This window comes from Monodon monoceros, unplaced genomic scaffold (genome assembly GCF_005190385.1).
Source record: "Monodon monoceros isolate NGI ecotype Baffin Bay Population unplaced genomic scaffold, NGI_Narwhal_1 Super_Scaffold_6, whole genome shotgun sequence".
In the NCBI taxonomy this organism is placed as follows: domain Eukaryota; kingdom Metazoa; phylum Chordata; class Mammalia; order Artiodactyla; family Monodontidae; genus Monodon; species Monodon monoceros.
In genome coordinates this window covers 15101844-15128683 of record NW_021703783.1, presented here as the reverse complement: position 1 = coordinate 15128683, position 26840 = coordinate 15101844, and the positions used below count along the sequence as shown (strand labels likewise).

The 26840-nt window shown below is 41.2% G+C and overlaps 1 pseudogene; it reads left to right on the top strand.

The window, feature by feature from the left end:
- The first annotated feature begins 503 nt into the window (after positions 1–503).
- Positions 504–26840, top strand: part of LOC114885459 — a 36581-nt pseudogene continuing 10244 nt past the window's right edge.

Here is a 26840-nt window from a genome sequence, read left to right as displayed (position 1 = left end):
AAATTAGGACGGTATTTACCTTTGGGAGAAAAGGGGGTAGTGACTGCAGGGAGCTCTGGGAAGGCTCCTGGGTTGCTGAGGACGTTCTATTTCTTAATCTGAATTGTGGCTTTACTTTGGGGTAATTTATTGAGTCACTGTCTACTCTTCTTCATGCAGATCAACAAGCAAACATTCACGTGTGTAAGACTGTATCAGGCACCATGTCCTCCCCTTGTTAGCATCACCCCATGGGGGAAGCCCGTCATTACTCACTGGCTCGAGGGACAGCACAGGCTATGAGGTCAGCCAGGCTCAGCAAGTCCCTTCCCCTTCTGTGAGTGGAAGGTCAGGCCCAGTCAGGCTTAGGACAGGAGTTCAATCCCTCTGACCGGCAGAGTCCCCTTTAGTACATCCCAGTTCAGGACAGCTTTTGCTGTGCCACAGGTAAATTTCCAAAGATAACTACACTGCTGATGGCCAGGAGGCCCCTGCCCCAAAGCTCAAGTGGCTCTCCTTGATCCATGTGTCTGGCTCTGCCATCTGGAAGCGACGGTAGGGAGCCAGAGGAAGACCCTGCTGCGACCCCAGGATGCCTGAGCGAGCGAGAGGCAGGGTCAAGCCTGAACACTGTGCTCTGGTTACGCACTAACTACATGACTACTTATTTTCTCAGCTATAAAGCTGTAAGAACGGCAACACACCTGTTGAGTTATCTGAGGAGGACTTGTTGGCACGATGATATGGTTGATGGCATCAGTGTGTGGAACAGTCTTGCCTGTATCCTGACGAAAGCTTCAGTCATGAAGCTAAAGAAATAAAAATGTTTTGATTGGGGGGAGGGCGGAAGAACCTTCAAGATTCAAGGGGAAGAGGAACAAAAAGTCTACCTCTTGATAGGAGAATGGGAAGCTTCTAGAAAGTTATGTGGCTTGAGGAAAGGCTAAGTGAAATATGCCAGTCACAGAAAGACAAATACTACATGATTCCACTTAAACGAAGTACCTAAAATAGTTAAATTCATGGAATTAAAAAGAGTGGAACAGTGGTTGCCAGGGCCTGGGGGGTGGGGGCAGAGGAAAGGAGGTATCACTAATCAACGGGCAGAAAATTTTAGACAAGGAAGATGAATAAGCTGTAGAGATCTGCCATCAGCCTTGCACCTGTGGTCAACAATACTACACTGTACACTCTAAAATTTGAGGGTAGAACTCATTAAGTATTCTTTCCATAATAAAATGCATTTTAAAAAAGAAAGTTATGTGAAATAGGAGATACTGTCTTGATCATCTTTAGAAAATATAATTGCTGCAGTGACCTTAGCGTATTATTTTGGGATACGAAGATCCCCACCAAGAACTAAATACAGAATCGGTTTAATGAATTAAAAATGGTTGACCCTGGGCCGAAAGCATGGGACTGTGGCTTTTTATCTCAAGCCTTCTGCAATATTTTTTTTAATCAATTGCACATATTAGTTTGATCAATCCTCTTAAGACTGTACGCAGAAAAACATAAATGTAGCTAAGATCCCAGCTGTTCTGCGACATTCAAAAGCTGACACTTCAGGTCTCACATCAGCCAGTACTTAGAACCCACCTTCTTCACTGGTTTTCCTAAAGAAAAAGAATCACTCCAAATTCGGTGATTTTTAAAAAATTCTTTATGGTGATGTCTGGGACCATGGAAGAGGATCACAGCACAGACTATCAATTGTTACATTTGTTTTCCTAATTATAATTTAAGTCATTTATCAAAGTAATTTGATTTTGAAAAATCAAAGACGCCAGAAGGCTTATGGTGAGAAGCAACTGGCCTACCCCATGAACCAACCCCTGTCCCCGCTCTCCACCCCAGTGCATCCTCCAGGGCCAACCTCTTCTCATTCCTTTCAGTTAATTCTCCATTCAGTTCTTCTGACAGTTTTGACTCGAAAAATCTTCCATTTGAAATTTCGCCCCTCCTTTCAAGCCTCCTCTCTCTTCTCAACTTTACCCTCCAGCCACACTGCACAGACGCCCGTTCCTCTTCCCTAAGAGGAACCTGAACAGAGACTCAGCTGGTCCTCTGAGCTCAGTGGGCTCAGCTGCAGGTCCTGAGCAAGCGTGTCGAAGCTCCTCCTCTGCAAAGCCTTGCATCTCCCCACAAGGAATTTTATACCTGCCTCTCATAAGAGAAAGTTTCTCCGGAACTTAATAAGTAAAATACAGAGTACTGTAATCATTAATGGAAGTATGTTCAGATGCTCCAAAAAAAAAAAAAAAAACCACCAGGAACGCATGGTTCACTCTAAGGAAATCAGAAAAGCAAGGAAAAAATAAATTTGGTAAGCAGGGCAGGCATTTCAGATGGATGGAAAGGCCTGGGAAATGGTAACATCACACAATGGCTTAGAGGAAACCTGTATTTTTGGAGTATAAAGCTCAAGAAGAGAAAATAAATGTGAGAAATGAGCCTTAAAAAGTAAGAGTCAGATGGTCTTTACGTGTGAGGCTAAGGCGCTGGACTTGAGCCCATGGCCCAGGAGGTGACAATTTAAACTCCTGTAAACGCCAAACGGATTGTGCAAATGAGCAAAATGAGATCATGTAAATGAGAAAAAAAGGAAGTGTGGGAAACTGGGCCCTTCCGAATGGAGTTCAATTATTTTTATACAACACGTAAGGCTTTGCCAGGCCTTCCACTTTAACAGCAGCAGAGTATCCAGAGTTTTCTGTCAAATTCTCCGATTTTTAAATGTTGGCAACTATTACATGTTTTTTCAGGCTCATAGTATGTGGTAAAAAAAATTATTATATATGATCGAAAGCTGGTTTCAGCCAACAGACCACACGTTTTTACCTCTTCTAGAAGCAATAAAGAACCACCATTATGAAATTTAAGGCAGGGAGGAGCCACTGTCAGATCTGTAGTTTTAAAGCTCGCTCTGGTGGAAGAGTATAGGATGGACTGATTAGGGGAAGGAGAAATTGAAATCAAACGTGGAGAGATAAATCTGAAGGCTTCTGCAATCAACCATTGGTAATAGATATGCTGAGAGTCGAAACCAAGGCACAACACTTATCACCGATTATTAATTTTTCAGCGCAAGTAGGTGAAATGGTCCTGAGCATTGCCACCAGAATTTGACCCCAAATGATCCCTGAGAACTTTCTCCTCTCTGTAAATCTTGGGTGTGACATACACTTTGAAAGACAGAATGGATTTATCTTTGTTACTTTCCATAACTTCCATTTATTTTTCTTATAAATGTACTTGCCAATAGTAGTAAAAGGAAAGAGAGTACATCTGGCTTTGGAAAGGCAGCTTGTCAAAACTCTACCCTTTGCTTCTGTATTATATCAATCGTAGAAGCAAACAAAGATATTTTCTGCAAATGGTTCCCATGTGCCCATATCTCTGAATGTAAAATAAACAGTTCAGGCCATGAAAACAGAGTGTTTTAAACAGAGCGTTCCAGGGCTTCCCCGGTGGCGCAGTGTTTGAGAGTCCGCCTGCCGATGCAGGGGACACAGGTTTGTGCCCCGGTCCGGGAGGATCCCACATGCCGCGGAGCGGCTGGGCCCGTGAGCCATGGCCACTGAGCCTGCGCGTCCGGAACCTGTGCTCCGCAACGGGAGAGGCCACAACAGTGAGAGGCCCGCATACCACACACACAAAAAAAAAAACCAGAGCGTTCCAGCTGGGAAAATGGCCTAAACGTGAACCTTATTTTTACAGTCACTTAAAGATGTCCCTTATCTATTAAATTAACTTTTAAAAAGGAGGAAATGGGGATAGAGAAAGGTGGGGTGCGGTGGCAGGGGGCCAGAGAGAGCTTACCCATCTGTTTTTCTCTAACACCTAATACTTCCATTTCTATGTGCTTAGATAATTTTTCTATCACAAAATTATTGCATTTAGGCAACAGATCAAAAGAAAATATTAGCCACTTTCAGTATATTTTTAAGATTTTTCTGAACCAAATCTGTTCAAGACTGATCAAATCCCATCTTTGTCTCCTGTTCTAACCAATTAAGTCAGGGAGGAACAATGTTCCCTAGCTTCACAGACAGAACCTGGCAGGTGCTGGCCATGGTTTGTCCCATCCCAGTCCACGAGTTCACAGGGTATGTATGCCCAGGCATCTGATCCATCCCACTGGTCCCCAGAACACAAAGGGAAGGAGATACAACATCAATATGGCATTTTATGCCAGGCGGGCTTTGAACAGCGTCCAGGCTTCAGAGATAGTTTCAGCCACTTGCAAACCAACCAGCACATGAAGAAGTCAAGAGCTCACATGCAGAAAGGGGGAACTCGGGCCTGCTTTCCCACTAAGCCCTGGACTCTGTTCCCACTTTTTACTTTTCATAAAGATATGTATGTCTAGGACCCTGGCACCAGAGACCTTTCTCTCATTTCTGTAAAATTCCTTTTCTCCACAGAGATAAAAGTCAACATTCCCACCCACCACGTGCATTTTGGGCAAGCTTGTTCCTGCTTCTATCTGCGGAGGCTCAGCTTACAGAGGGTGTAATTCCCATCTCTGAGATCAGAGTAAAGAAAAAGTGAAATTCCTGTGAATCCTTCTGGAGTTGTGATAATGGGTGATGTGTTCCAGACATCCTGAGTTGAAAACTGGAATACATTTTCTTAGAGAAACAGTCATCAGCTTCTCCAGCAAGTTCGCAAAATTGTTCTTAACCCAAAACGTTCTCAGAACATTCCAGAAATTTCTATGTAACCCACCTGCTCTGTTCCCATTTTTCCCCAGCTTGTTATTCTTTTTCAACTAAGTAGTGTGGATATAGCCCTGCTTTGCCAAATTCTCCAACGTTCTCCACTCAAATTAATAAAGTTCCATTTGGGCAGTCCCCCAGACGTTAAAAACCTATGGAGGTGCCACTGATGAGTTTCGCAGTTCCAATGCTGCCTGCCGGCCGCCTCAGGCCATTAACAGGGTGTGGGGGTATTCCACAGCTCTTTCCTTCTGTCCTTCAGCTTTTATGGAAAATGCAGGAAGTTTGAGGCCTCTTATTTTACATGGTGGCCTGCCAGAGACAGGCCCATTTATATATGTAAGTGTTACATATGATATCAATTGAGTAATGGGAAAAGAATGGATTGTTTATTAGATGGGGTTGAGAAAACTGCTCATTGTATGGGGAAAAACAAATCATTCTTCTGGATCTAAGATTCCTCCCTACCACGTCGTTGGAGAAAAGAGGTAAAAACAGGGAGAGAAGCGCACTGGACCCATGAAACATACAGACTGGACTTCAATAGAGCTTATCAAAGTCAATCTACACACAGCATGTGATGCACCCCAGAAGGGTGATGAGCTACAAGCATCAGCTGGGCTCCCACTGGCTGCCTCAAGAAGCCCGGTGAAACTCATCGGCCTCCTAATCCTGACCCGACCCTCCTCACCTGGACGAAGTGAGGACCTCTCACTCCACTCTGATCTCCTACAAGCAGTGCCCCATCTTCCCTAGCCCAGGCGCCCTCCTCTGGTCTCAAGGGTACAGATGAGGCCAATCTCATTCTTCAAGTTTCTAGCTAATTGTATAAGCTGCAGTCGAAACTCTGAGTCCAAATTCCTTCAGGTCCTCTCCTGTGACTCTCGAAACCTTGTTTATTGGAAGAAAAAAGAAAAACCCTGAAATTCCGTTTACTTGCTCTCTTCTTTAAGGCAATCATGATGCTTTGGAGTAACAAGTGGAGAATCAAGAGCATAAAGATGATTGCTTCTAGAAGTTCCGTGGCTGTATATGGGTAATCCAGCACCATCCTTACGAGACCACAGAGAAAAGCGCCCATCACCCTCTCCTTTAAAAAAAAGCTACGGAGGGCTTCCCTGATGGCGCAGTGGTTGAGGGTCCGCCCGCCGATGCAGGGGACACGGGTTCGTGCCCCGGTCCGGGAAGATCCCACATGCCACGGAGCGGCTGGGCCTGTGAGCCATGGCCGCTGAGCCTGCGCGTCCGGAGCCTGTGCTCCGCAACGGGAGAGGCCGCAACAGTGAGAGGCCCGCGTACCACCAAAAAATAAAAAATAAAAAAATAAAAAAATAAAAATAAAAAGCTACTGAAAGTCTCTGATTGGTCCAACTAATTTCTCCCATCCCTGATCAAGCATTCTGGTGCTTGGAAAATGAGGCACGGTGAGAGGCCCATCTTGTGGCAGAGAAAGTCAGCCTCACCAAAAACCACATATTTGAGCTAAGGAAGCATCATTAATTCTCCAAAAGAAGGTGGAAGCAGTTTTCAAAGCAGGTATAAGATTATTTACTACACAAGAATCTATTCTAGAAGTCATCCCGAAAATAGTTTCTGAAAGTGTGTAACAAATGATTAAATACACCTTTTACAACTGGAGAGAACATAAACTTATTCAGATATATATATTTGGATATACATCCTGTACTATAAGTGAGGTCAAGTCCCGAAAAAGTTTCTCAAAAGTGATTTCAGCTCGCAGGGCACCCAGCGGCCCCGCGTACCCGTTGTCTCGCTTCAACGGCGTTTGTACAGAACAGAGCCCGGGACGCCCCTTCTTCCAGCCTCTGACCACCCTCTTTCCCAGTTGCAACCCCCTGGACCATCTTCCCCACCATCCTTTGCCTCCAGGACCAGCCAATACCGCTTTCTGTGCTTAGCTCCTTACTGCCAACCAACCGCGAGCTCCCTGATTCGCCAGAAAAAGTCCACCTAGGTGGAGGCCGCAGTCAACTTCCCGCTCAACCTGCATCTGCAGGCCTCCGACACCTACCTCTCTCCGGGCTTCTACTTTCACCGCGAAGATGTGGCTCTAGAAGGCCTGGGCCACGGCTTCTGCGAGTTGGCAAAGGAGAAGTGCCAGGGTGCCAGGTGTCTCTTGAAGATGCAAAACCAGTGCGTCAGACACGCCATCTTCCAGGACAAGCAGAAGCTGTCCCACCAGGAGTGGGGTGAAACCCTGGACGACACGGAAGCCGCCAAGGCCCTGGAGAAGAACCTGAACCAAGCGGTTTGGGATCTGCGTGCCCTGCGCTGTGCTCGCGCAGACTCAGTCTGACTTCCTGGAAGCCGCTTCCTTAAAGAGATGAGCAGGTGAAACTCATCCCGAAGTCAGCACCCACCTGACTGCCCTCTGCAGGCTGGAGGCCCCCAAGCTGGGCTGGGCAAGTACCATTCACCCTCAAACATGACCAGGAACCTGAGAAGCCTAGCAGCCTCAGGGCTTCTGCCTGAGCCTCTCCCTGCAGCCACTAGGCAGCTTTTTTTTTTTTTTTTTTTTCAGGCAGCTTTTTAACCATCTTGGAGTCCTTGCCCAAGCCATGGACCAGCTGGAAACAATAAAGCTTGTAGCAGAGGAAAACAAAATATTCTAGGCTTGCAAACTACTTGCATCAAGAGGTTTCTTTCTACACTCTGTATAATCCAAAATCCAGTAATTCCAGCAAGTTTAGTAACTCAAAGACCATGTTTAGACCATTTGTTGCCCTCACTCAGAGAATGCACCAGACTCAAAGGAGAGGATCAATCACCCCCCACCCCAGGTCTTAAAATCCCTCGAAATATAGGACAGCTTCTCAGATAACCAGGAAGACCTTGGTTACTCTGGAATTGGAATATAAATATAAAATTATTTATATTTATATAAATATAAATAGTAATTATTTATAACAATATTTAATGATAATTTACCATGTGCCCTAATCTATACTAAGTGGTTTTTACATATTTTCTTATTTGATATTCACAACAACCTTCTGAGGTAGGTATTTCCATGAAAGGTGAGGTGACTGAGGCTTAGAAAAGTTAAGACACTTGCACCAAAAGACACAAATGGTAGGTGGTAGAGTTGGTCTTAATCCAGGTCTGCCTAATTCCAGAATCCAAGATCTCAGCTCCTATGCCACACTGCTTCCGTTTTAAACTGTTTTCATATGCATTATTCAGATCGAAATACTCTAAGAACAATAATCTCCCAGAGAATTAAAATACAAAGACGTGTAAATGATCATGCAGACAAGCAGAATGAGCAAGTCATACGGAAAAAGGCTGAATTCTTGTTCAATTAAATCCAAACTCTTAGGTCTAGTTCAAGTCTTCCAAAATTTACCCAGCCCTTCATTTCCAGCGATATCTCTCATTACTCTTCACTATCATCACCACCACCACCCACCCCAGAAGGGTGCCCTACAGCCCAATGATAGATACTTTCTCTTCATGTCTGATCCTCTTCCTCTGCTTTTCTCTGCCTAAAACACCTCTCGCTCCTTCTTTTTTGCCCAAATCCAGTGCCATCTTTTCCAAGAAGACTGTCTGCTCTGCTTTCTTTCTCAGACTCTTCAGCATTTTGAACCTGTAGTAGAGTCAGAATCTCCCTTAGTTTTTAATTGTCTTATATGTTTCTGGTTCCCCTATTAGATTTTGAACTTCAGGAAAGGAGGAAATTCGCAGTATGTATACTTGGAAGTCATTTAAACTTCTAAGTCTCATATGTAAAATGGAGATAATAATATGCCAGTTAAATGCAGCCTCAGGGCAAAGTTCAGATTAAGAATGTGGCTTTAAGACCCTTGGTTAAACCTCAGACATATTTAAGTTGGTGCCTCATAGATCCTCTCAGACAGACCATAGGACTGCTAAGAATCTTAAGGGCATTGCTCCCACAGCACCCTGTGTCTCAGCATAAGGTAGGAGGAGATCTATAAGTGTGGTTTTCATCTAGAGGAGCAGATCATAACTTGATCCACAAATTAGGTAGGAGCACACGTTATGTAGGAAGTCCACAAAGTTTTTAAAAGCTTGGGGACTTCCCTGGTGGCACATTGGTTAAGACTCCCCATTCCCAATGCAAGGGGCCTGGGTTCAATTCCTGGTCAGGAAATTAGATCCCACATGCATGTCACAACTAAGAGATTGCATGCCACAACTAAGGAGCCCACGTGCCACAGCTAAGACCCAGCACAACCAAATAAATAATAATAAATGAATTTTTAAAAAATTTTTTGAAAGCTTGGACTAAACGGGTCAAGTCAGTTCAAAATTAAAAGAGGCCTCTAGGCAGAAATCAAGCTAAGAATGCTTCTCAGATGTAGGCACACACCATTTCTTACAGAAAGGGGAGTGTGGCTTGCAGGGTTAATAAAGAACCCAGAAGACAAAACCAAGAGCCACAGAGAACCACTCTCAAGGAGCAAGGCTGGGCCTAAATTAAAGAACATTCCCTGTTCTGTAGCAGAAATACTGATGTGCTCAGCTTGATTTCAAAGTTGCTATGGATCAGCAACAGCTGTGTGCCCCCTTCCTCCCCCGCCCCTTTGGTTATCCTAGCCTTCTTCCATCATAATATGCTGGATATGTGAGTGTCAGGAAACTTGTCTTTTTTTGTTTACAGGGGTCTGCTCCTAAGAAACTACACCAAAGAGTCCCAGCCACACCTTGTCTTAGCTCAGGCTGCTTTAGAAAAATACTATAAATTAGGTGGCTTATCAGCGACAGAAATTTATTTCTTACAGTTCCAAAGGCTAAAAGTCCAAGATCATCATGCCAGCATGGTCAAGTTCTGGTGATCCCTACACTGGGTTGCAGATAGCTGACTTTTCATTGTATCCTCACATGGCAGAAAGAGAGCAAGCTAAACCTCTGGTCTATTCTTACAGAGTCATTTAATTACCTACCAAATGTCCCACTTCCAAATACCATCACATTGGAGATTAGATTTCAATGTGGGGGGGCACACAAACATTTAGTCCATAACACACCTGAACCTAATAAGATAAAGAAATACTAAACTTTGAGCCCATGCTCTACTAAGATGAATCTTTGAGGGAGGGCTGACTGTATTCTGTGTGTGGGAGGGATGTGAATTTTTGTTCCCAATGGTTGACTATGGTAGATAGTTTGCAAATATGACCACAATCAATTCCCTCCCTCCCTGTGTGCATATGCCACAAGTCATCAAGAGATGGAGTTAAGGACTTCCCTGGTGGCGCAGTGGTTAAGACTCCACACTCACAATACAGGGGGCCAGGGTGCGATCCCTGGTCAGGGAACTAGATCCCGCATGCATGCCGCAACTAAGAGTTTGAATGCCATAACTAAGGAGCCTGCAACCCACAACTAAGGAGCACATGTGCCACAACTAAAGGAGCCCACTGGCCACAACTAAGGAGCCCACTTGCATAACTAAAACCCGGCACAACCAAATAAATAAATAAATAAATAAATAAAAGAGATGGAGTTAGTCTCCCCTCTCCTTGAATCTGAGCTAATCCTGTGCTTATTTTCACCTGTAGAATCTGGCAAAGGTGATGTTTGGGGACGTCCAAGCCCAAACCTTAAACAAACTGACTACTCGTACTTTCTTCACTTGAAAGCCAGGAACCATGCTGTAAGAAGAATTAGGATAGTTGAGGATAATCAAGGTCAGTGAAACCAACTGAGCTCTGGGCCAACAGCCCAATAGAGAAGACATCTTAGATATTCTAGCCCATTTGAGCCTTTAGATGCCCTCAACTCCAACCAACATCACATGGAGCAAAAGAGTCGCCCTAGATAATTCTAGTCAGGCCAAAGACTCATGAGTGATTAAATGTTTGGTTTTTTAAGCCACTAAGTTTTGAGGTGGTTTGTTATATAGGAATAAATAACTGACAAAAAAGATGAGCATAGTACTTGACGATAATGTAGAAAAGGAAGTCAAGTCATATGACTGGAGACACTGTAAAGATCATCTATTTTAGATCAATGTGTTCACTCCAGGAGAAAAACTGTAGGCCACACGGTGAGTTCATAAGGAGACAAAATTCTAGAATCCATCTCTCCTACTTTACCAATCTCTAGAGTCCTTAAAGCAAAAAATCATTGAACAGACCTGTGTTCTCTAAATCACAGAGATACATTTCAGAGTTACTCTTGAACATGATGTAAAATCCTGTTTTATTCTTTGGAAAAAAAAGCAGGAGTAGCAATTTCTTAGGTCAACCTAGAGTTTCTGAGAAGATATTTCTATGACTATGTGGCATGTATGAAGCAACATTTGATTAGTTTATTCAGACAAATGATTTAGAGGATGTCTCTCTTCGCATAAAACTTCAGAAGAGAAAAGCCTGATAAAGAAGAAAATATGTTCATCTAAAAAAGTTTCTATAAAGAACAGAAAAAATCTGGCTGTTGTTCAGAGTCGTTTTTCAGGTGGCAAGGAGATCTGCAGACCATATGTCGCTATTCAAGGTTAGGAAAATGCTCATGGGAAGTGAAGTCTTAGCTATCCTGTGGATGGCAATCCAAACTAAAGCTACCTTAGTCGCTAGGAAATCATTCTTACCCTTTGAAGGACCAAGAAAACTATTTTTCTCAAACTTTTTGATGATTAACTCCCAAGCAGGTTTACAAACGTAACTCCACCTGCTCATCTTTGATTTCTCTGACAACTATCCTAATTTTTGGAAGCATCAACCATTGGATTTGTAGTCTTTTCAGCTGAATTGTTGTCTTTTTAAATGAATACACATGAAAAAGCTTTGGAGGAAAAACACTTGGCAACAAAAGTTTGGTTTTACTTTACATGTTGAACAAATGAGACCTAAAAGGAGAAATGTGACATTTTCACTGTCATACCGTTGCAAGTACTTAAACAAACTTGACAAAATTCAATGTTTTCAGTTCAAATGACACCATGTGACCTATTATTGATTTATAAGTATTCAACTGACTTGCTCAGTGTTGCCAGCCAAAGTATCAAAATTTAGGGGAAAAATATAAATATTTAAAAGGATGATATATTTATTTTTAGTAATTATATTACACTTGTTTTCACCAGAGTAAAAGGATTATAGGCTTTGAACAAATTGCATGTTTTGCCTTGGCCCCTTGCCTTGGGAAAGAAGTAACTGTTGTTAATTGATAACTAAGCCAAAATTAAGTCTCAATTCACCAATTTAAATGGTCCTGAAAGACCTCCTCTTTCTTTCTTCACAGGCCTCCCTCCATGAATTGTGTTTTAGAATTTTTATTTTTCTTGGATTCTGGGTTTAGAATCTCTTTTCACATAAGATCTTACATAACCCTCTCTGTCCTTTTTCTCCTCATAAAAATTCAATAAACTTGTAACAAGGACATTGTGCCTTTATAGTGTGTCACAACATTTTATCACCATGAAAGGAGGCATGGTTTCCCAACTATAACCATGGGAAGTTTAATTATGATTTCTCTCAGCAAAACACATGAATACTGAATATCTAATAAACAAGATACTTGGGAACAGAACACTAAATCTTCCAAATAAGCATTTTTATGAATTAAAAGATTAATCTGATGTTTGGATGAACTTTTCTCTGAAATGTGTATGGATTAAACAAAAGGGAAAATAATTAAATAAAAGCATTTTAGGTCTTGTTAAGGTTTAGATAGCTCTTTAAGACACTATCATATCTATTATAATATCTATTGGTTCTTCTCAAGAAGAAAATATCTCCTTCGGTTTATCTTTTTAAAAACATGCATTAATATCAAAGTAACAGATCTTTTCAATGATAGTTTTATTAAAATTTTTCAAAGAAAGTATACTGATAACCAACTTACATAAGCCCTACTGTTTACATTTTTATCATCTTTTCAAAATGTAAATATTGTTTTTACATAAACACTCTGTTGATAAATTATCTTTTAATTTTTTATTTGAAAATTATATATATATACATAATCATTAATCTTTCCTCACTTCTATATTTATATACTGTTTGGATCCCTTTTATTTGACCCTTCACAATTACAGAAATATCTCATGAGTTTTCCAGTCCAAACTAGTTTTTCTTTGGTGCCTGCTTAAGAAAAGGGCTAGACAGACGCTCCCTAAAATCTCCCTAGGCCCCACTAGTCATTGCCTTTTCCCTCTGAATGTTACACCTATCAGGTCAAGTTCATCTCACCTAACACAGGTGTGGCATAACTAGAAATATACATTTGGTCTCTACTTCTGGTTTCTGACACAGAGCTCCTAAATTCCTTGGAATTTCCCGAGTCACAGGACTGTCTTTTGTTCTAATGAGGTGACTCTTGGTGGGCTCCTGAATAGCTTCAGGATGGCAACTGATCACCAGAAAGACCAGGCCGTGATTAGATTAGCTTGGGATTTTTTTTTTTTTTTTTTTCCTAGCCCTATCCCCCATTCTCCAGGGAGCGGAGAGGGGCTGGAGATGGAGTTAATAATTGATCATGCCTACGTGATGAAGCCTCCATAAAAATCCCAAACCTATGGGGTTCGGAGAGCTTCTGGGTTGGTGAACACATCCACATCCTGGGAAGATGGTACACCCCACCTCCAAGGGAAAAGAAGCTCCTGTGCTCCAGACCCTTCCAGACTCTGCCCTCTATACCCCTTCATCTGGCTGTTCATCTGCCTCCTGTATCACATCCTTCATAATAAATCCGTAAATGTAAGTAATGTTTTTCTGACTTATGTGAGCCATCTAGCAAATTATTGAACTGGAGAAGGGGGCTGTGGGAACGCCTGGTTTATAGCCAGTTGATCAGAAGTACAGGTGACATCTTGGGACTTACCGAAGTGGGGGCAGTCTTGAGGGATTGAGCCCTCAACCTGTGGGGGTCTCTGCTAATTCTGAGTCAGTAGTGTCAGAGTTGGATTGTAGCCCCCAAACGGTGTTGAGAGAGTTAGAGAACTGTTTGGTTTGCGAGAAAAAAACACACAATTGGCGTCAGAAGTGGCCCATGGGGTACGGAAAGAAGTGTTTTCCTTTTAACAGGGTTTCTGCTTCCCTTATTCTAAGGATTCTATAATTCTCTTCTCCTTTCTTCCTTCAGAACACCAACTGGCATTTTCTCTACAAAGAAAATCTCCTTGATATGGCCAGTGGTTAAGGGGATGACCAGTGATTCTGTCCTGCTGTGTTAATCCTTGAGAAATCAAAGTATAATTGTCGTCATCACTCAGCAAATGGAAAACTGGACAGTTTCTTTGAAGGAACTTTAGACATCTTCTAGCCAAACCAGTTTCAAGTGAATTTCAAAGAAGAAGAAATGGTTGATTTTAAGGTGTTAATTTTTTGTTTCATTTGTGTTTGCTTAATTTATGTGGCATGATGATATTTCAAAGTATTAATGATGTGCTCTTTCCCACATGCCCAGTAAAATGACTGATCTTCCTACAACTTGTCAACATATCTTTGACTGTAAAACAGGGAAAACAAAAAGATGTCACATTCTTAATCTCTAAATCAAAGGAAATTGACTCCCCAACTCCTGCTCTGATAAGACAACAAAATATTACAAAGAGTAGATACAAACAGGGAGGACAGATTTTCCTTTTGCTCCCTTATTTCTTGCCCCAAATAGATCCCAGTAGGAGAAGGAAAAAGGAGAGCTTCAGGGAATGAAACAGCATGGTGGTGGCATAGTGGCCAGTCACCAGGAGAGAGAAAGCAATATGGAAAACCTTTCATTGGGAAATCCCAAAGTAAAGAGACACATGCTCAGCTCCAACTTTGGGATATTTTGAAAGCCCCAGCCATACAGAATCGCTCTGCATTGTAAGGGGACAAGACTGTGGAGAAAGCAACAAGGTGTATCTATACCAAAGAGGAGCTAGAAACATCCCCCTGGGTTTCCCTGCAGCTCCTAAGGGGATGGTGAAGATCCAGAAGTTTCCGTGGGCCCCACATGGGTAGGCATGGTGTCCACCTGCCAGGAGACCATCTTCAGGGCAAAGGTATGTACATTACTTGAACCTCTTGATATAAGTAAAAGAGGACTCCGTAGCTCAATTTCAGAGCCATAATTTTTGCCAGGTTGTTTGGTATGAATTAAACAGAGACAGCCTTGCCATTTACTCCACAGGGGAAACAAGCCAAGGGAAGACCAAGATGTGAAGTGTCCCCTCCTCAGCTATCTGAGGCAGCTCTCGGGGGTTAGAATTGGGAGCTGGGCAAGGGAAAAGGAGAAAAACCTTGAGACGGGGTCATGCCTACACTGGAATTATTTATGAAGCTGACATGGAAATGACGAGATTGGACTGAGGGAAAGACAAGGATGAAAAGGACTAGACCAAGCTGAACACCACTAGGGGGCTGAGAGCTCAGGCTGGTCAGAAATCAGCCATTAGGTTCTAACTACTTTTAAAATGTCATTAAAAACACCAATTTTGAACACATCGGAGATCACCATTCTGTTACCTCCCATTCAGTTTTCTTCATTTTTATACAGACCTTAAATTATAGCTTTTTCAGCCATCTCTAGCATATATATAATACATTGAACCAAATAAGTAGTAACTCTGCACCAGTCCTTTTTTTTTTTTTTCAAGTCAGACTTGCATGTGGCCTCTCCCGTAAAATTATACTGGCGAGTAGACTTACCCTAACATGCATTAATCAGATTCATCAAATGCCAGACAAGGCTCAGATGCTTCTGCTCAGTGCTTGCTCTTGTCAGAAAGCCACAGAAATCTGTACGGCAAACAAGTAACATATGTCATGATAATTATTTAGGCTTAAGTGTTATGGTAAGTTTTGGATACTTTTTGTTTAAATTAAAATATGTTTTCTCGTGAGACAAAGTAATTACCTTTAAAAGTAGAAAGGAATCATTGGTTAAGGAATTAAATTTAACGAGAAAATAAGATAATGAGTAAAATAAGATTGTCTCAAGACAAAAAGTGCCTATTTGGCCCAAAGTGATAGTCAAGCAATGGTCAACCACACCACTGTAACAACAGTATATGAAATGCAAAGTCGTTTCAGTGTATCTAAAACTGCTCAACTTCTTGTACTTCATGCAGTGAAATCATACCATCTTTTTTTTTTTTTTTTTTGCAGTACACAGGCCTCTCACTGTTGCAGCCTCTCCCGCTGCGGAGCACAGACTCCGGACGTGCAGGCTCAGTGGCCATGGCTCATGGGCCCAGCCGCTCAGCGGCATGTGGGATCTTCCCGGACTGGGGCACGAACCTGTGTCCCCTGCATCGGCAGGTGGACTCTCAACCACTGCGCCACCAGGGAAGCCCCATACCATCTTTAATCCTGCTAAATTAGAGGATTTGTTAACAAAACACAAAAGTCCCAAAAGCAAGGAACTCAGATGTTCCTGCTCAGCGTCATCAGCACACGTTTTATGTGAACTAAATTTAAATCTGTCAATGAAAACTCCTCAACAGGAGCATCCAAAGCTACAAGTGAGGAAAAGACAAATTCTTGTTAAAGCCTGGGCTATGTTAAATAAGCAGACATTTACAGAAACATAATTACCCTCATTTTCCGCTGGCGTTTCAGGTGAGACAAGTACAAGTCACTTAGCAACCTTGGCTCAAAGAAACTTAGTGCCAGGTGTGCCCTTGGGTATTGAGACAAGCAAAAGGCTCCCACAGATTTGCAAATACCCTGGAGGACCCACATCACGCTGGGTAGCACCACTGTTCTTACCCCCAAAATACACATCAAAACACATCTGGTGAATTCCCTTAAAGCTTAGCTTTTATGATTCAATTGAATGAAAATATGGATTTGCCGATCTCTGTGTTTTGCTTGTTTTTTATACAGTCATCCAAAAGAAACTCAAGGAAGATGTATTAGATAAAACCCAACTGGAGGAGAAAAACTGTTTTCAGATTAGATTATAATATACCATTGAACAACTTGTCAAAAGTGTAGCATGTCTATTCTGAGGCTATGGAAAGAGTTGCTCAGATAAAAGAAGTTGTTGAAACATGCTGGTGGTCACTGCACTTGTGCTAAATGGTTGTCTGTGCAGCATTTTGCAAGAAGTTGGAAAAAGCCATAAAACTGTCAAATTTAAGGCACAGTCTTTAAACTGGGGACATTTCAGAGTTATTTTCATGATAAGGGTGGTAAGTTCCAGAATGTATGTTTTTACATGGAAGCTTTTAGTAGTTTCAAGACAAGGTTCTGGAGCAGATATTTCAAATAAAAATATAAATAACTTTTGTGTTAGAAAGAAACCTCCATTAATTAAACACCTCTCGAATGTAACTTAGTTGGACCAGCTGGAGTATCTAGATACTGTTTTCAACCCGCTGAATGGGCTCCTTGAGGGAGTTCACAGTCCCCACGTTACAGCTTACAATTGCAGAGAAAGTTTCAGGAACAAAACTGAAACCAAGTTGAGACTTAAAGTACAAAATAACACTACTCCCTACTGTTGTGAAATTTTGAGGGAATGTCAGACAGGACATGCCACTAGCAAGATGTTTTCAAATGGTGCCATTAAACCCAGGGTATGATGACATTTGAAAACACAGTGTCAGCCAAATATAATGATGACCTAAGCTTCCTCCAGAGTCCAGTTATCAAGTCCTTTTAAAAAGTGAACCCTCTCCAGTAAGGAAGGTGAGTATTGTGCAGGAAATTGTCAGTAATTTAATGTTGATGCATAAATTTCCCAGTGTGGCTATTTCAGACCTCGGGATCAGTTTAAATGAAGGGATTAAGATTGAGATTGCAAAATGACATGTTTACATTAAAAAAAAAAAAGGACCACCATTTACATTTACTTATTAGTGTGGAGCACGATTTTTCTCCATATGGTGCTACCAAACAAAATACAGAAGTGAATTGGTCCAAAATCTACAAGCAGCTCATGCAGCTCAATATTAAAAAAAACCAAACAACCCAATCCAAAAATGGGCAGAAGACCTAAATAGACATTTCTCCAAAGAAGTTATACAGATTGCCAACAAACACATGAAAGAATGCTCAACATCATTAATCATTAGAGAAATGCAAATCAAAGCTACAATGAGATATCATCTCACACCAGTCAGAATGGCCATCATCGAAAAATCTACAAACAATAAATGCTGGAGAGGGTGTGGAGAAAAGGGAACACTCTTGCACTGCTGGTGGGAATGTGAATTGGTACAGCCACTATGGAGAGTAGTATGGAGGTTCCTTAAAAAACTACAAATAGAATTACCATATGACCCAGCAATCTCACTACTGGGCATATACCCTGAGAAAACCATAATTCAAAAAGAGACATGTACCAAAATGTTCATTGCAGCTCTATTTACAGCAGCCAGGAGATGGAAGCAACCTAAGTGTCCATCATCGGATGAATGGATAAAGAAGATGTGGTACATATATACAATGGAATATTACTCAGCCATAAAAAGAAACGAAATTGAGTTATTTCTAGTGAGGTGGATGGACCTAGAGTCTGTCATACAGAGTGAAGTAAGTCAGAAAGAGAAAGACAAATACCGTATGCTAACACATATATATGGAATCTAAGAAAAAAAAAATGTCATGAAGAACCTAGGGGTAAGAAGGGAATAAAGACACAGACCTACTAGAGAATGGACTTGAGGATATGGGGAGGGGGAAGGGTAAGCTGTGACAAAGCGAGGGAGAGGCATGGACATATATACACTACCAAACGTAAGGTAGATAGCTAGTGGGAAGCAGCTGCATAGCACAGGGAGATCAGCTCAGTGCTTTGTGACCACCTAGAGGAGTGGGATAGGGAGGGTGGGAGGGAGGGAGACGCAAGAGGGAAGAGATATGGGAACATATGTATATGTATAACTGATTCACTTTGTTATAAAGCAGAAACTAACACACCATTGTAAAGCAATTATACTCCAATAAAGATGTAAAAAAAAAAAGTGAATTGGTTACTGGTGTTAATATAACCCTGCAATTGTCATCTGTCACTCTTATTACTGTTGAATTGCATCCCCTCACACAATATGTTGAAATCCTAATCCACAGTCCCTGTGAATGTGACCTTATTTGAAAATAGGGTCTTTAAAAAAAAGAAAAATAGGGTATTTATGTTAAAAAAAAATAGGGTCTTTGCAGATGTAACCAAGTTAAGCTGAGGTCAGGCTTGATTAGGGTGGGCCCTTAACCCAATGACTGATGCTCCTATAAGAAGAGAAAACAGACACACAGAAGAGATCGCCATGTAACAACATAGAGACACAAACACAGAGGGAAGACGGCCATGGGAAGATGAGCAGAGATTGGAATTATGTTGCTGGGAGCCGAGGGATGCCTGGGGCTGCCAGAAGTTGGAAGAGGCAGGGGAGGCGCATCCTCCCCATAGACTTCACTGGGAACATAGCCCTACCCACACCTTGATTTTGGACTTCTGACCTCCAGAGCCGTGAGAGAATAAATTTCTATTGTCTAAAACCACCGGTTTGTGGTAGTTTGTTACGGCAGTCTTAGGAAATTAATACAACTCCCCTTTCAGTTGTTTATGAATGCCCGAATGGCCTCTGTTCTTATGGCTTAACTTTTTAATAAAGATTAATTTAGATCTCATAAATTGTCTTTTATCTAAATGACATACTGGAGTTTATGTAAGATTATGTTTGATAAGAGGACACTGCAGTAAGAAAAAAACAAAATCAAGTTTAAATTCACTGACTCAAGTTTCACCACATCATCTTACTGATCAGTTCACCAAGGTGTAGAGGGAATGGAAATGACTTGCCCAAGATGACAAAACACATTCACAGTAGGTATGGTGCTCGGGCTTTTGCATCTCTTGATTTCTAATCCAGAATTTCTCTCCTGCCCCTTTGGAATGAGGCTTCACTCTCCAGGGCAAGAAGCCAAGGATGATTTGGGAAAGCATAGAAATATTTAAATAGCATGCTTCCCACATAATCCCCTCAAGGAACTGCCTTTCATATTTCAACAAGTGTACATTCTTTACCCTAGACCCGTCTGAGATTTGTCATAAATTTAAAAATAATTCTCACGTCTTTGGATAGAGAGCTAAACAACAAAAGCAAACTTAAAACAAAATTGCATCTATTGAGTCAGGGGGAAATCTAAGAAAAAAAAATGTCATGAAGAACCTAGGGGTAAGAAGGGAATAAAGACACAGACCTACTAGAGAATGGACTTGGAGTCAGGGGGAAAAAGAAGAAAAAAAGAAAGGGGGATTCATGAAGGCTACCACTTCCAATATGAACAAAATACTTTTTTTCACCCTAGGATATTACTGATCAAAAAGAAAACAAAGTAGTAACATCTCCATGTTTTTTATTACGCTTGTGTCGCTGAAAGACGTAACTTTCAGGGGTTATTCGGGTCTTATTCGGGATGATAGAAGCCCCAATACTGTGTTTTGGACGCTGTTCAGAAGTTTGATCCAGTTTAATTTCTTGGCTGAGTTCTTGCCTTTGTTGAATTCTCTCCAAAGGTTGAGGTCGAAGGGGCCTCACTAACAGCAGGCCTCCATCTCTCCAAACAGAGGAAAGACTCAAATTGGGAAAAGAATGCAGAGGCAGCGATGCCTATTTGATTTCTACAAATCATCAGTGATATGGAGGGTCAAGAAAGCAGGGCTGAGATGGAAACAGTGTGTTTCCATTTTAAAGAGGAATGTTAACAGCATGGGAAAAACTCGCAAATATGAAGGTGGGTGGAGTTTACGGAGACTCGGGGATTGAAGGCTGAAAGTCCCTGAACTCCCAGCAGCATCAAGATGGTACTTGATGCAAAACGGTACTGAACGGAGCTCAGTGTGATAAAGGAAAATAAGTTCAGTCCTTGGCTATAGGGAAAAGAAAAAAACCCAAAACCTGCAAAGGTGCTTGTTTCCCTCGGTGTTGAATTGCTGAATCGCGGTTATGAACTTGAACGTGACCCTGAGAGGCCCTGGTTGGTTACCCTCACCCCAGAAATACTGACACCTTGTTTTTTCAAACATGCCGTGTCTCCAGGCAGACCTAGACCTTGCTGTAGATCTAAACATCATCACCGCCACCTGGAAGCTGTACCAATTAGCCAGAGAAGCAGGCTTTGCACACCATTCGGCTGTACAAAAGGGGCTGCCGGGGCCGAATCTGAGTTTTCAGGCAGGCTTTGCAAACTCCGTATGAAAGGCCGAGGGGGGAGTGCCATAACACAGTTTAAGATTATTTCATCCTTCCTTCAAGCTTTCAGAAAAAGCTTGCCACCAGATTTGTTTAAAGGGATTCCATCTCACGTGAGGGATTTCTTGGCATGAAGAACCTTTTCTTTCATGTTATATTAAGAGCGTGTGTGCCACATTTCTTCAAAAGGCAAGTTTTCCTCTCAAACAGAAAGCAAGCTCACAGAACCTATAATGATCCTAAGCAAAGCTACGGGTGGGTATCCCAAATCCCTTAGCTTTAGAAAATTTTGAATTATATTTACCTCAAACATCATGGCTTTGCCTGAATTGGTTCATATTTTGTAAGGTGCTTTTTTTTTTTTTTTTTGCTATTAAGGAAACAATCTTTGTTTCCTGGTGCTAAAATCATCAATGGTCTTTCTCGCAGCACTGGAAAATAGGAATATGACACTGAAAACTGTTTACTGCCCAGCAAACACTCTGGCCCCGACGCTCTGGAGTAGAAAGCAAAGGCATTTCATTGCATCAATCGACTGCAGCTGGAATCTCTCTTCCCAGGCAAACAAGAAGGTGGAGACAGAGCAGGGCCTCGGGCAGCTTTCTGGTGAGCGAAGCAAGCTGATTTGTGATTGGTAATAAAAACTGTTACCTTGCCCCGCTGCACAGAGAAGCATGCAAGGCGGTGTGCCCTTTCTAGTTACCTAGTTAATGATAAAGGCCTGAGACCCACAGAAATCAGTGGCCAGCTTGTAGCCAGGCAAGTGCATCACCCTCTTTTCTGCTTTTCACCTGAAGTCATTGCTGGGCTTTTGAGGTCAAACAAAAGATTTGATGATGCAAAACACTGAGAAATGCAGCTCTCCAGAGATTTTTCAGATTCCATGTTTTGAAATTAATTTTGCTCCTCCACAAAAAGATTGTGAGGCAAATGGGAATATCATTCCACTTATTGTGGAATGGGCCCAAAACCAAGGCCCTTAAAGTCCAGTCTGCACAGGCTTCCTGCCATCACCCTCATACATGCAGTCATGGGTGTTACAGGCCAATGGCCTTCACCACTCTTCCCAACGTCAAGGGAGGTTCTTCCCAGAATCAGCTTTCAACCAACCCTGCCTCCATCCTCTTATTCTCTGAGTCATCCAGCTTGATCCCCATCAGTGGAACTGAAATACAAAACCCAACACTTTCCTCACTGGGGCTGGGAGGTAAAAGCAGGTTGTAGAGCCACTCAGACCTTTAAGAAACAATGCTGGGCTCATCTTCTGGGGTAGGAGTGGTAACAGGGATAATTTAGGCTTCCCGGTTAAATACACAGCAGCAACAGTATTTTGTTTGCTTGTTTGTTTGTTTGTTTGTTTTTGGCCGAGCTGCGAGGCTGGCGGGATCTTAGTTCCTCGACCAGGGATTGAACCTGGGTCACAGCGGTGAAAGCGCCAAGTCCTAACTACTGGACTACCAGGGAATTCCCCACAGCAGCAAAATTAAAACCTAAAATATCAATTCCTTTTTTTCTTATTAATTCACATCTCTGACAGAAGTATTTACAGAAATCTGTCTACCAAAAACAAAAAAAAGTCTCTACAAACCAAAATCTATTTCCACAAACATCCGGTCACATGTTAGTTCAACGTGAACATTTACTCATCTTTCATTCCCTCTCCATCTCAGCTGTCTGTGGTTACTCATATTCATTCTTCCCATTCACACCATATTTGAGCAGATTTCATTAATCCTTTGACATTTCTCTCCAACTCCTTCCTGAATCCTGTTTTGATTGCAGGGATCTCATTTCTAACTCCCTAATTCACCTAGGCTAAGTCTTTATCTCCTACATCCTCCATGGATGGTAGAAACCAAGTCTCTTGTCTAGATCATCAAGAGGGACTCACCATCCCATCCCATCCTATTCCACAGTCCCCCATCCCCACACATACACACAACAGAAACCACCACTATCCCTCTCCAGGGCAACCTCAGCTTATGCTAAGAAGGATATTCAGGTCAGACTAAATTGTCATATTGCTAAAACGAAAAGTCACTTTTTCTGTTTTCTTCCTTAACTGATACACTAGAACCATGCAGTTGGGGGGAGGTAGGACCTCCCATATCTCTAAAGAAATAACCACTGAGGGAGGTGATCAAAAACCAAAACTCTGTAAGATGAAATACTTAACAACCGTGAAAGGAGAAGAAATAAAAGAAGAAAACACAGGCACTTAAAGCCCAGAAACTTTGATGTCAAGACAGGAGTTTTGATCAACCAGGATTAAAAAGATTTCTGAGAAGACAGTGGCTTTTCTTACAAAGATGGGCAATTTTACAATAACTTCTAGGGATGGACAGCTTTAAAGAAAGGGACTGGGGCCTTCCCTGGTGGCGCAGTGGTTGAGAGTCCGCCTGCCGATGCAGGGGACACAGGTTCGATCCCTGGTCGGGGAACTAAGATCCTGCAAGCCACACGGTGCAGCCTAAATAAATTAATTAATTTTTCAAAAAAAGCAGAAGTCCACATGATAATATCTTTGTCACTTTTTAGACAGACGGTTGCTGCTTACTAGTAATGGTCGAAAACTGAACTCATGATCTCCATATCTCTCTGTTCTTGGAGACCCGTGGTTCAATTTCCGCCTAGGTCTGAAGTCCCAAACCTCCACCATTTACCATAAAATTAATAAACTTCTCCTATATTAGAGGGGAAAAATCAGGTTATGCTGCAGCAAGAAATAACCCCTATTGTCAGTGGCTTAAAACAAGAAAGGTTTCTTTCTTATTCAAATTATATACCCACTGCACACCAGTGGGGCCTCTGTTCCATGTTTCCTCAATTAGGGACCCAGGCTGACAGAGAGGCTTCATCTGAAACATGCTACTGATAGCAGCAGTGGGAAGGAGACAGAGAGAGTGAAAGGGAAATTTTGCTCCGGTTCTTAAATGTTTCCACCTGGAAGTATATGCCATTTCCACTCTTATTTCACTGGTCAAAGCAAATTAGATGGCTATACCTAAATTCAAGGAGGTGAAGTATAATCCATCACGCACAGAGCCAGAAACCATGAGGACAGCCCATCTGTCTACTACATCTCCTTGTGGCTAACAAACAGGACTAGGGAACTGCCACTGCTGTCCTTTGACCTTATCCAATTTTTACTAATGTTTTCCTAAGGGATAAATTATATTTACATTATATATACATTTTGCAACAAGGATGAGAAAAAGCTTGTGAAAGTTCTGTAAAGACATCTCTCTGTCCACAAATTACATTTGCCTACTACATATTATATATTTTAGAAAAAGTCTATACTTTGAACCTGTCACGTGGGTCATCACCTCTACCCTCAGGGAGATACAAAATGTGTCAGAAACGCTCCCTGTTTTTTAAAACGCTCCATGTTGAGTCCAAACTGACTGCCCTCCAACACCAAGTGAGACATGACAGATCAGACTTTCTAGAGTGTTTAGACTTTCAAAGTAATTCTACCCTCAAAGATTAAAACAGAAACTAATAAAATTATTCTATATAGGCGGTGGGTAGGAAAGAGGCGGAAAGTACAGGAGATGAAATGGGACTGCTCAGTGCACTTCTTTTTCATATATAGTTTTGACTTTTGAATGATGTTAAATTTTATATATTCAAAATAGTAAAATTAAACAAAAGTAGAAAAAAACCCAAACAACGAGAAGTGGTAATTAAAAAAAAAAAATTTACAATAGCATCAAAAAGCACAAAATATTTAGGGAAAATTTAAACATCTACATAACCTAGCCAAAGAAAACTAAAAATATAACTGAGAAAAATTTTAAAACACCTAAAAAAATCGATGGATACATGCATGGATTGGAAGCCAATATTGTTAACTCATCATTTTCCCCAAATTGACTTAAAGACTCAAGACAATTCCAATCAAAACCTTAGCAAGTCTATTTGTAGAAACGAACAAATTGATTCTAAACTGTATATGGAAGTGCAAAAACCCAAGAATGGCCGAAAACAATCTTGAAAAAGGAGAACAAAGTTGGAGGACTTGTATCACCTGATTTTTTAAGCCGTTTCTACAACAAAAAATGAGGGAAAGAAGGAGGGAAAAAAGGAAGAAGGAAAGGGAAAAATATAAAGGGGGTGCCTACAGATTAAAAGAAACTTCAATGTGTATTAACCAAAGGCAATGTACAAATCTTTTTTGATTCCTAATTTCAAACTTTTGAAAACAATTATAAGACAATCAGGAAAATGACACTGAATGACTGATATTAGGGATTACTGTTAAATTATGTGCGATAATGGTACTGTGGTTAGGTCTGAAAAAGTGAAATCCTTATCTTTTAGAGATACAACCCTAAATATCAACAGATTAAATGATACTCAAATGCCTGAGATTTGCTTCTAAATACTGCAAGAGTATTTGGGGTCAGAAATAGATGGAACAAGACTGGCCATGTACTGATACTTGTTAAAGATGGGTGATGACCACAGATTCATTATGCTCCTCTCTGTAACTCTTAAATATACTTGAAATTTTACGTAATTGTTTTCTAAAAAATGAAATCAAGAAATAACCTAAAGAAAACAGCTTACTCTGATATTTCATCGGAAAGGACTTTCTACACATTAACAAAGAAAAGATCCATAATGAAAAAGATTGAGTTTTGATTCAAAATCTATATAAAAATAACAAAGTTAGACAAACATTTTTTGCAACATACAAGAGAAAAGGATGAATATTCTTTTTTTTTTTTTTTTTTTTTGCTGTACGCGGGCCTCTCACTGTTGTGGCCTCTTCCGTTGCGGAGCACAAGCTCCGGACGCGCAGGCTCAGTGGCCATGGCTCACGGGCGCAGCCGCTCCGCGGCATGCGGGATCTTCCCGGACCGGGGCACGAACCCGCGTCCCCTGCATCGGCAGGCGGACTCTCAACCACTGCGCCACCAGGGAAGCCCAAGGATGAATATTCTTACATATGAATATTAAAATAAGAAATACGACCTGGTCAATAAGCATAAAAATATGCCCAGGCTTTACTGTAATAAGATAAATGTAAATTAAAACAATGAGCTATACTTACTTTTTAAAAAATTTTAATGATAATGTTAAGGGCTGGAAGCGCACTTAAAACCAATGTCACATACATTTTCTAGAATGCAAACAAAAGATACCAGGAACTAAAAAATGTTTCTACTCTTTGAGAAAATAATTCCCATTGTAGGAATTCCATCTAGGGAAGTAACCAAATACACGAAGTTTTCAGATCAAGGATGTTTGTGAAAGCATTATTCATACTGGTGAGACACTGGAAAGTAAAATACTCAATAGGTGCCCAGCTGACTGAAGTATGACACATACATCAGTGCTAGGAGTAGTCCAATGATGGGAAGATGCTCAGCATATACATGATACTTTATTAACCCAACATGGAAAAAGATCTGTCTGTGTAGATAGAAGAAAACATCCTTGGGGAGTTCCCTGGTGGCCTAGGGGTTAGGATGCCGAGCTTTCACTGTTGTGGCCAGGGAACTGAGATCCTGCAAGCCGCGCGGCCAAAAAAAAAAAATCCTCACCTCACACGTTGATATCTAATATATTAACAGTGGTTTTTAAAACATGATTAGATGATAAATTTTTATTTTCATTCTTTTTTGTCAGTATTTTCTAAATTCTCTATATTGAATATGTTACTGTCATACTGTATTTGGAAAATTTCCAAGGAAATTATTTGATTTCTTTTGGAATACTTTTGGAAAATGTACTTTATTGACTAAGAATTTCTCTAATTTTTTGTTCTTTTACCAAGGGGTTATTTTTCCTTTTATGCTATCCAGTTGCTATTTTAAATAAAAATTTAACTATTTGGAGCACTATAGTGTCTTCTGAAATCTGGACCTCCCCCAAAGAAAAGCCTACACAACTTAAATTCATATTCTATACCTATATCCTCTTTATGGATTAGGTAATCTTGTAAACCAAAAAGGAAAGCTTCCTTCAGACGTGCTACACAATTTCCTTTGGGATCAATCAGTCTGGCTGGG